The sequence below is a fragment of the Apium graveolens genome, chromosome 8, assembly GCF_009905375.1.
Source record: "Apium graveolens cultivar Ventura chromosome 8, ASM990537v1, whole genome shotgun sequence".
Lineage (NCBI taxonomy): Eukaryota > Viridiplantae > Streptophyta > Magnoliopsida > Apiales > Apiaceae > Apium > Apium graveolens.
In genome coordinates this window covers 210,449,731-210,461,325 of record NC_133654.1, presented here as the reverse complement: position 1 = coordinate 210,461,325, position 11,595 = coordinate 210,449,731, and the positions used below count along the sequence as shown (strand labels likewise).

At 36.5% G+C, this 11,595-nt stretch overlaps 1 non-coding gene across 1 annotated transcript; it reads left to right on the top strand.

Annotated features, from left to right (window-relative positions):
• The first annotated feature begins 11,160 nt into the window (after positions 1-11,160).
• On the top strand, positions 11,161-11,267 carry LOC141681987 (small nucleolar RNA R71). Its single transcript, XR_012559391.1, has one exon. It is a non-coding gene; the product is annotated as a small nucleolar RNA R71 (small nucleolar RNA).
• Positions 11,268-11,595: the final 328 nt, after the last annotated feature.

Genomic DNA, 11,595 nt, shown 5'->3' with positions numbered 1-11,595 from the left:
TTTCTCAATCAACAAAATCAACAAAAGTTACTATTCATCAAACTTTCAAAAATTTCCAAAAATTGGGATTATTAGAGTCTCCCCTCCTTAAAAGGATTCCATCCCAGAATCAAATAAAAAATAGTTGGGGATACTTTTCTAGCATTGCGTTTTCTAACTCTCAAGTCGATTTCCCCCATTATGGTTATGCAATAAAACCCTGACTAGCTTGATCTCCTTATCCCGAAGCACTTGCTCCTTTCGATCCATAACCCTTATTAGTTGCTCTACATAGGTCAAGTCTTGTTGCATGTCTACGTGTTCATATTCCACTATATGTTTGGCATCCGGATTATACTTCCTTAACATTGATACGTGGGACACATTATGAGCTTGTTGCACGTTCAGGGGTAGGGCTAGTTCGTATGCTAACTTCATAATACGTCTTAATATCTCGAAGGGTCTAATGTATCTCGCGCTTAACTTTCCTTTCCTTCCAACCTCATTAATCCTGTCCAAGGGAATACCTTTAACAACACTAGGTTCCCTACTTAATACTCATTGTCCTTTCGGGCCAAACTGGGGTACTTCTCCAGTCGATCTTGGGATGCTACCAGCCATCCTCAAATTGAACCTATTATGTCCTCGGTCCTTTGGACTACTGCTGGTCCGAGCATCTTGCGCTCTCCAACTTCATTCTGATATTAAGGGAAATCGGCATTGTCTTCCCTAAAGGGCCTTATAAGGCGACATCCCGATACTGATATATCATCTATCGTCGTAAGAAAACTCAATATGTGCTAAATGATTAGTCCAAATTCCTTTCAAGTCTATCACACAAACTTTCATCGTATCTTCTAGTACCACAACTTTCGCTTCTCAATACTCATTCTTTTCCAGCTCGTAAGCGTTACCGTCTTCCGCTCGTAATATTACTCTAGCTATACCGATACTCGCTAGCGTTCTAAAATCTTTTAGTAATTTCGTCGACTTTAGTATCATGAACGATTTTTGATTTTGAAGACAACCACACTTATTCTAATCCTTTCCTAGCCACTTCTATCTTTGAAAGCTTGATCAATCATATAGAAGTAAAAGGATTTATTGAGAGATCACTATGATCATGAACACTTGTTACATCGCATAGTTAGTACAAATGGGGACCTCCTTTAGTACTTGACAAGAAAAAATAATATATAGTATCCTACTAGACTTCTATCACACTGATAGATAGTCATTCGATAATACCTCCCCTTCTGGAAGGGTTGTTTTTCTCAGTTTATACAAAATAAAAAGTAGAGAAAAGAATGAATTTAAGAGAATTATATATCAAAAAAATATGGTCACAAGATATCTACTTTGAAATCTACCTTTGAACTATAGAGGTTTATCACAGGAGAACAAAAAATATATATATAGAGAGATCAATATCAAGTATTATTGCATTGTATTTCACGTGCCTGGGTATTTTTACTATTCCGTCCATCATTCTACGGACCCATGCTCTTGCTCAATCTTAAGAACAATCACCTTTGAAACTCCCTCAACATCGGGATTTCATTATCGACATCATCATTACTAGAATTATATGCTTGCATAACAACCTTCCTCATATAGTAATACTACTCTCTGTCGATAAGAAGGAATAAATATTCAATAGGTAAATAATCAAATTAGTTAGTCTATCAATGATAACTTATACATTTCCATGACCCGATTAGTGGTACTCAATCTCAACATCCATTACAATACAACTTTCACGGTTGTTATCATCTCATTATTCACAGAATCATTGTTGCATTACTATAGTCTATCGTTAATCTACTGTAGTCATTTTCTTTCCTCGAGATCTTAATTACCTATCATACGGAATCCATATCTATTGTATCTTAATTACTAATCATACGGAATCCATATCTATCGTATTAAAATATTCTAAGGAGGCAACCTAATCACGATTCATGATTTGTGAAGAATATTTCTTAAACTTGACGTATATAAGACATGAAACAGATAAAATTGTAGAAGAGTTTCAATCAAAGCAACGATAGCAGGTTATTACCATTATTAATCATATGTCTTTATTAGGAGACATGAAGCTCCAAGGGTTTATTTAGTCCTTTTTGGAACATTGTCCTAGCTTATCTCAAGGTAGGACCTTCTAAGATGGGTAGCTCGCTCACAATGATGACATGAATTAAATCTCTACCAACCTACTATTATAGTTGAGTATTGCACAATCATCAAAAAGGAATGTAAATCTTCCACACCATAATACAACCTTTACGGCTTTAACCAACATTTCTATATTCCTTTGGCACGAGTGCCTATAATTCCTTTCTTACACTTAAAGTGTCAGCCACCTCATTGGCCTTTCCTGATAGTAATAGTTCTTAATAATCAATGTCTTTTGAACCATCTTCAACTAATTTTTTTACCTCCTTGCTAATTACTGCTTATGTGAAGATGATATCCTTAAGCTTTGGTGAGAAGAAAGAGAGAAAAAAAAAGAAAAAAAATAGTACCATTTTTTCATAAGTTATTGCCTTAGTCTTTAAATGCGAACATTATCATGGCTAACTCTCGATCATAGTTAAGACGCCTCTTATCTTGGGTCCTTCTTGCTCTAAACCATTTTGACCTTCATTGGTTCGATCTGTACTTCCTCGTGGTTTAACATGTGCCCTACCTGGCATCATTATTATTACGTCCTATTTCCTTTACCAAGATTTCTATTTGGAAAACTTAAATATTACCTCTCTTCTTAAAAAATCTCCAAGGTTATCCTTAATCATTCCCCCTGTATTCTCTAGGCACGGGGCATATTGAGATACCATCTACTAATCCCATAACCATTGTGTATATATAGTTTTGAAACTTTCTCCACTGACCTTTAAAGGTTTTTGTTACCCTAATCCTTCCAATTCATATTGTCAAAACTCAAAATGTCCCTATTAAGGGTGAAATGCCAACCTTTATGCATTCCCCCATGGTTCTTCTCAAGTTATCGAGGTTTTTATCCTTAGCTCCACCTTTAAAAAGGTAATTACACTCTTCCATTGATAAATCCCGTCATCTATCCCTGATAAGGGTATCTCATTCAATCATTCCCACCTCGATAGTATATACTTAGTTTCATGGTAGTATCCTTATTCAAACTGAGGTCAATCCATTTTGCCTCCAAGAGGTAATAACCGTTATCCGCTTTTCTTGCATGATTTGGTAATGGTAGCGAAGAAATTCTGAAAGATATTGGTCGTGTTCAATTGTGAAATTCTCTTTACTAAATCCTCTTTTACTTTTGTTGTTTATCTCAACAGTCATCTCAATTTGGGATATCTTTTAAACCTCGCATCTCCCCTTTGGGTACAAGTCACATGTGTTAAATAAACTTCACGTTCTTGAAGGCCAACTTCCTTCATTCAATAATCTAAATTCTTGCTTTCTCGTTTCATCAGTCCATTCGTGTCTCATTCTTTAATCCATCGATCTATCTCAAAGTTTCATCGAATCTTCTCAATTTATAGGAATTAATTATATGTATCGCTTATGCCTTCAAACCTCGACTTTATCTCATGATTATTCACCATCACCATGATGATGACACACTACTCTATTTTTATTACTGGGGTTTCTTAGGGTTTCCACATACCTAACTCCCTTATTGTTCCTCAAATTCTACTTCCTATATGTTTCTTTATATTCCTTTCCCTTTCAGTCTTTTTATTTTCATTTCTATTACAATTATTTCATTAACCAACGTAGCGTAATCCTTGATTTCAAACATCCCGTCATTCTGGATTCGTGTCCTTTAAAACAAATCTTGACAACTTTCGCCACTTAGATTCATAATTCATCCTACTCATCCACCTTTGGTGTGTCTCTAAATCTTCTACACTATCTCCATTTCTTTCTTATACCTTAGGAAGTACTTTCCCCGAAACAACTGACTGGACCTTAACCAGTTTATTAAAACATCTTTCTCCATATCTTTCTTGGCCTCCCTCCGGTGGTTGGCCTCTCCCTTCGGTAGGCAAGTGGCAAAAACAGTCTTTTGCATTTTATCAATTATTTAGAACCTCGAATGATTCCTCTATTTCCTTTAGCCGGGATCTTGCCTTGACTGGGTTAGTTGTTCTTTGGAACTATGAGAGCTTAACCAAATAAAAGGTTCTGAAAGAATTTCGCACCGCACTATTTCCCCAGAGTGGGGGTTGGGGATAATACTCTAACTTCTGTTTAGGCAGGTCCTTGAATTTTCCTCATAGGAATACCATCCTGGTTTCCCTTTTCTTGTTCGATTTATATTTTCTCAGTATGACAAGTTTTTATCCTTTTCCCCATTATCGGGGTTATCCTGTATGTTTTAATCATCATTTTACACTTCCTTATGTTTTGGGTTCCTTCTATCTTGATGGAGACCTCCTTGATTATCACATTCAGGGTTTGTCCTAAATCTTATTCCTCGTGGTGGCATAATTCTTGGAAAATTCGAAAAACTTTCGTGAAGTTGTGTATACCAGACGAAGTAAATGATTGACTGGACAACATAAGAAAATGAATGAATTCTTAATAATGACCCAGACAAGCAATTAATACGCGAAGGATATTTCAATCATGTGAGAGATACTTGTCAAAAGGGTTTGAGTATCGAAGAAATTCTTATTACGAATAAATTTCGAGCGTGTTCTTCAAGGAAATGTTAGACTTTCCAACTCAAGAAAGTGAGTTATGGTAAATTTGACGCTCATAACTGAGCCGACGATAAGGACTCAATATTGAAAGATACAAGTAGAGATGAAGAAATGGTGACCCAACTGCGAAATCTTTTAAGAAGTAATGTTTTAAAACCAATTGAATTTTCACAAAATTATGATAATGTTGGTTGAAACCATGTGTTGGTTATCGGAAGCTAAACAAGTTAACTAATGAGAATTAATACATATTGTCAAGAATATGAGTTGCTCCATTAGTTGAAAAGTGCAGCATAATTTCTTAAAAGTATTATAAACAAGTGTCAACAATAGAAAATAAGATTAAAAGATATCCTTAAAACGGATTTATGAACAGGTATGAGTAATACGAATTATTAATTAAAAAGCTTAAATTGAAAAATGAACTATAAGGATCCTCGAATAAATGAATAAAGTTTTGAGAAATAGTATAATAATTTTATATTCATTAAGTGATATTCTGTAATATTTTGAAAGAATTGAGAAAAGGTATGGATTTATTAAATAATTGTTTTCTTATGACCTTACTTCGATTAAAAGATGTATGCTATGTCAATTAGTAGTATATGTGATTATCAGCATGATATGTTTTGAAGTATGGTGAAATGATGAGGTTGGTGGATTGATATATTTGTTGGTTGTTGGGTTGATTGTTGGTGTCGGCTTGAGTCCGACTGGTAGTCAGTAATTGTAATAACCCCAATTTTTGGAAATTTTTGAAACACTGATGAATAGTAACTTTTTGCTGATGATATTGATTAAGAAAAATTATCAGACCACGCTATATAAGAGTACTGTTATGGAAATTCTAAGATCGTATTAGTATTCCATAAAGGAAATGAGTGTATGTAAAGGTCATTAAAATTCGAATCCGGACACTTTGATTTTTCCCGAAAATCCACCAGATACCGAAAGAATTGAGTATAAGGTAACATGATTAAAATGATTTAAATTCAATGATTATAAGAGAGGATCATAAAAGGAATATAAAATATTGAGAAAGGTTTAGGGGAACCCAAGTAATAAGATCTCAGATATGATCTCTCAAACGACGAACGAAAACGAAAGTTAAGCGAACCGTATAACAAATAGCGGTCATTAGCCAAGTAATTAAGGGTTAATCAAAGAGGTTAGTGGATGATGATGTCATCACATCACAAGGAGAAGCCATATGTTAAAAGATGACACAAGCATGGTGACATAAGGATGACAAGGAGTTTTGATTTGTTGGTTGATTTATAGCCAAGTAAAACTTACCATGATAAAAAGCTAATAATTTGCCAAGACAAAAGGAAAGCAACCAAGCATTTCATTTCACACTTCCCAAAATCAACCAAGCAAACTCTCTTTTCTTCCCCCCATTGTTTTGCTTCGACTTCTTCTTGAAAAAACAAGGAGAAAATTTCAAAACTCAAGCTACACACCTTCAAAAATTAAGAGGTTTGTTTCCTTAGCTTCCATAATTCATGACTTACTTATGTTATGAGTTTGAAGCCAAGATTCCAAGGTTTACTGTTAGGGCGAAAACACGCGCTAAAATCCACGCAAGTATACGCATTCACAAGTAGTATAAGATATAAATCAGATTCGTTCCCACAGAGACTGGTTTAGGTTAAGTTCAATTTATGCACCTATGCAACAACGTATAGTTATGGCTCAATGCTAAGACAAATAACAAATTGGGTTTTTATTAAACTAAGAGATTATACTAACAATTATAGCTAAGAGAACAAGAATGGTTGAATTAATATATATGACAAATATGTGATTTTAACTTTATTAAATACTTCATTCAATATCCTTATTGTTCTTAACCTTAGCATGTAATGGTGATGACACTAATCCGATTACACGAAACTAGTAAACGCCAACTTTCGTTGTACGATTACCCTACTACCAAGCATCCACAAAAGAGATAGAAGTTGAATAGACACCAATTATGCTTAGTCCTTATATGTCTATAAGAATTGAAAACATAACGGTTTAATGCGCAAGTTATCTATCGTGATTACATAGGGCAAGTAAGATGGTTAAAATTACCTACGAATCATGCATAACAAATACATGAACCTATGCTAGCATGGCAAGTTCTAAACCTCTATATTCACTGTCACTTCAATAGAGATTAACACGCTATCTTTTATGATAGCTACGCATATAAGACGAATAAGCACAACCAATACTAGGATATCAATCAATCACCACACACCAAGATATCGAAATAAATTAATTATTGAAATCCATAAGTAAATCCGCTAGAATCCCATGACAATGATTAGCCCATAAGTGAACTCATCATCATCATGGGTTCCAATGAAAGCATGGTATAACACAAGGTCTTAATAAACTGAATAATAATCAAAGTACGAATAAAAAAAGGTCTAGATTCAACAAGAATGAAAACGAGCATCCAAAGTTACAACTATTTTCAAACAATCACAAGTAGAAAACAAGATCTTCTTTTTCGGAGTTGTTTTTTGCTTATAGTCTCCTTGATCTCCCAATCTTCTCGGATGATGAAGACCCTTTTTCTAAGTATATATAAGCCCATATTGGACCTAGACTCTTAAAATCGTCAAATTCCACTCAAAAAAGGCTTTTTCAGGGAAATCAGCGAAGTCAGCCGCGCATCAGCACGCGGTCGCGTGCGGGTCGGATGCGGCCGCGTGTGAGAAGGCGGTCGCGTGCCCTTCTGACGCGGCCTCGTGCAGCCTTGCTGGAAAATTCTGATGAATCTTATTTTGCCCATAACCTGAGTTCTACTCGTCAGAATTAGGTGATTCAACTGTCCACGTGAAGCTAACAAGATTCTCTACAAATTGACAATGGAATTGGCTTCCAAATCTGATCACTTTTTATCATATTTCCTTTAAAAGCTCCTTTCTTTATTTAACTCATACTTGAAATGCAATAACACAAAAACACATCAAAATACCAACAACTTGAGTCCAAAACACCAATTTAAGCTTGTAATAAAGCGTTTCAAGTGGATATAAAATCCACTTATCACACCCCCAAACTTGAATCGATGCTTGTCCTCAAGCATAAACAGACTCAAAACTACAAAACAAACCTAATGCATGAATGCAACTACGTGAATGCAACTAAATGATAATGCAATTGATCCCCTCGGAATAACCATAACCAAATTAATAAGCCAATGCCTCTAAGAATGCAATGACTTAAAACAGAGTTCGAATAAATCCCACAAACTAACTCACAAACTAGAAACGTGCATTTGTGGAATGCTTAACAGATATCTCTCGATACTAGATCAATAACCATAACTTATCTATCATCGAAACAATCAAAAGTTTATAAACAGAATAGACAATAAACACATTATGACTCACAACACCTCATTTCTACTAGTGTTATACAAGGATTCACACTATTATTGAACACATAACAAAGATGCTTATTTAACTGTGCAATGAATGAGGTCCCAAAAGACTTATGCAATAATATCCATATAGCGAGCGTTAGGATATCGAATCCTAGACTATAAAAGCCTTAGGTCACTAGGCACAAAGTCCCCTAGAACTTAATAACTCGAGTATTAAAGAGCTCACTCTTGATCAATTATGCATAAACACATACTTTTTTTTCTTTTTTTTTTCTCTTTTTTTTTCTTTTTTTCAATAATTTCTGAATGAGTGTGTTTCGCTCCATCTCATTCAAACCTAGACTACTCATAAAAATATGAGCCGACTACTAGCCATTTGATGCTTAGCCTTACAACAACTAGCAATGAAATCCAAGTTTTTCTCTAGATAAAAAAAATCAGTGTTTTTACGTCATTACGAGAATATCACAAATTCTAAATATAACTAAGTGATTAAATCTCAACAACTATAATCATGATCTAGATCAAAATCAACCCTTTAAGACTTTGTGAAAATATTTGTTTCTGGCATGTAAATCAATTCTTTAGGGCTTAAACATCCCTCTATTCGTCATCACCACACTAAAATCAACATCAACTTATCAAATATCATAGTTCATCTTAAGGGATCATGCTAAATATGCATGCAAATGCAACTATATGAAATCACATAAAAATAGATAAATATGTCCTAAATGAAAAATCATGCAAAAATGTGAATGAACTACAACTAAACATGTAATATGAATCTATATGGACACACACACTACTAATCTTTTAATTATCACCCCTAAACTTAAAATTTTCAATGTCATCATTGAAGGTAATAATAAGGATTTCAGGCATACCTAGTCTTCGGAAAGATCACCCTCCTCGGGTGGAGGATCAGGTGGCCAATCAACCTCGACACCAGTGGCTCGGAAAATAGTGCCCAAAGCCTGTGTCAAATCTGCAGCAAAATGACGGTGAATGTCATGCATGGCCTCCATACGCCTAATTACTCGCCTGTACTGCTCATCACCAACACCAGTCCTATCAACTACCTGCTGCACATGAGAAGAACCCTCTGTAGGCACTGTAAGATTCGTTCGGCTACCCTCTATATCATCAAAAATATATCCCAAGCCCTTATCATGTGGTGCACCTAAGAATGCATAACTCAAGTGATCTGGTAGTGGGTGAAGCTCAAGTGTGGAAACATCTTCAATAGACGGCTCGAGACATTCCTGAGAAATTTTCAGCTCTGTTAACCCAAGAGAATTGAATGGCATATTCAACTTCCTCTTCCATGAAAGTGCATTCAAAACCTACAGTTGCTCTGCTCCTTCCTTATCATCAATAACTGATTTCCCCATTAAGGATCTCTCTAAGGTCTCTGACTTTGGAAATTGCTCAAGTTCCGAATTGACGACAGAGTCTACCCACTCTACTTTAAAGGACTCCTCTTTAGCCGTGGGTAACTTTATTGCCTTGAACACATTAAAAGTGACCTTCTGATCATGAACCTTCATTTTAAGCTCTCTTTTTTACACATCGATCATAGTTCGGCCAGTAGCTAAGAATGGTCTCCCCAAGATAATGGGAATCTTCTTATCCTCCTCAAAGTCAAGAATTACAAAGTCAGCAGGAAAGATAAGTTTGTCCACCTTGACCAAAACATCATCCACTATACCTCGTGGATAAGCGATAGAACGATCAGCTAGTTGCAATGACATGTATGTTGGTTTCAGATCAGGCAGACCAAGCTTCTTGAAGATAGATAAGGGCATCAGATTGATGCTAGCTCCTAAATCACATAAATACTTGTCAAACGATAAGTTTCCAATGGTGCAAGGAATAGTGAAGCTTCCAGGATCTTTAAGCTTCGGAGGCAACTTCTGTTGCAACACAGCACTGCATTCCTCCGTTAGAGCAACGGTCTCTAAGTCATCGAGCTTCACTTTTCGAGAAAGAATAACTTTCATAAACCTTGCATAGCTAGGCATCTGTTCAAGAGCTTCAGCAAAAGGTATGTTGATATGAAGTTTCTTGAACACCTCCAAAAACTTCTTAAACTGCTTATCCAGCTTTTTCTTCTACAACCTCTTAGGAAAAGGAGGCGGAGGATAGATCTGTTTCTCCCCTATATTATCCTCAGGAGGAGTGTGTTCCACAGTAGTCTTCCTTGGTTCCACCTCTGCTTCCTTCTGCACTTCTTCTTCAGCCACAACTGCATATTCTGAAACTTGAGATTTTTCAGGCTCTTCGTCTTGCTGAATTTGGGGGCTTGCGACCTTTCCAGACCTTAAGGTGATGGCGTTCACCTGTTCTTCAACTTCCCTCTTGCCTCGATTTGTTTTTGTATCACTAGGAAGCGTTCCTAGTGGTCGATTCAATAAGGCATTAGCAATTTGCCCTATTTGGTTCTCCAGAGTCTTGATAGAAACAGCCTGGCTTTGGCATATAAGAGCTTGGTTTTTGCACATAAGCCGCAACTCCTCCAATTGAGATTTTTCATTCGAATATAGACATGCACCAAGAGTTTGTTGTTTTGGTGTAATTTGTTGCTGAAAACCAGGAGGGTTGAATAGCTTATTTCCAAACTGCTGGAACGGCTGTTGTATCGCATTCTGATTATTGCTCCAGCTGAAGTTAGGATGATTCCAGTTGTCAGGATGATAAGTGGCAGGAACTGGTTGCTGCGATCTCTGAAAGTTGCTCACAAACTGAGCTGAGTCACTAGATATAGCACATTGCTCCGTCGCATGCGGACCTGCACACAGCTCACAAACACTGGTTATCTACTTAACACCATAGTTAGCCAGAGAATCGATCTTCATAGACAACGCCTTTAGTTGAGCAGTGATAGCCGTACTTGTATCCACTTCAAGAACTCCTGCTATCTTGCCATGTGGAAATCTCTGGGTTGGATACTGATATTCATTAGTAGCTATCAGTTCAATTAGCTCATAAGCTTCCTCATAGCTCTTTGCCCATAACGCTCAACCTGATGCTGCATCGAGCATGGATCTGGACTGTGCTCCCAACCCGTTATAGAAGCAGTTGATGATCATCCAATCAGGCATGCCATGATGAGGACACTTCATAAGCATCTCCTTGTAGTGCTCCCAAGCTTCACATAGAAATTCTCCCATTTGATGTGCAAATTGTGTAATAGCATTCCTGAGTGCAACTGTCTTCGCCATAGGGAAGAATTTAGTAAGAAACTTTTGAGCAAGATCTTCCCAAGTAGTAATCGAACCAGCTGGTAGAAAGTGTAACCAGCTCTTAGCCTTGTCCCTCAGAGAGAATGGGAACAGTCTCAGCTTCAAAGCATCTTCAGAAATACCGTTGAACTTGAACGTGTCGCAGATCTTAATTAAATCCCTAATGTGCATATTGGGATCTTCAGTTGAAGAACCCCCAAACTGGATTGAATTCTGCACCCATTGAATTATGCCAGGCTTGATCTCAAAGGTATTAGCTGTGATAGCTGGCCGGACAATGCTAGATTGAATG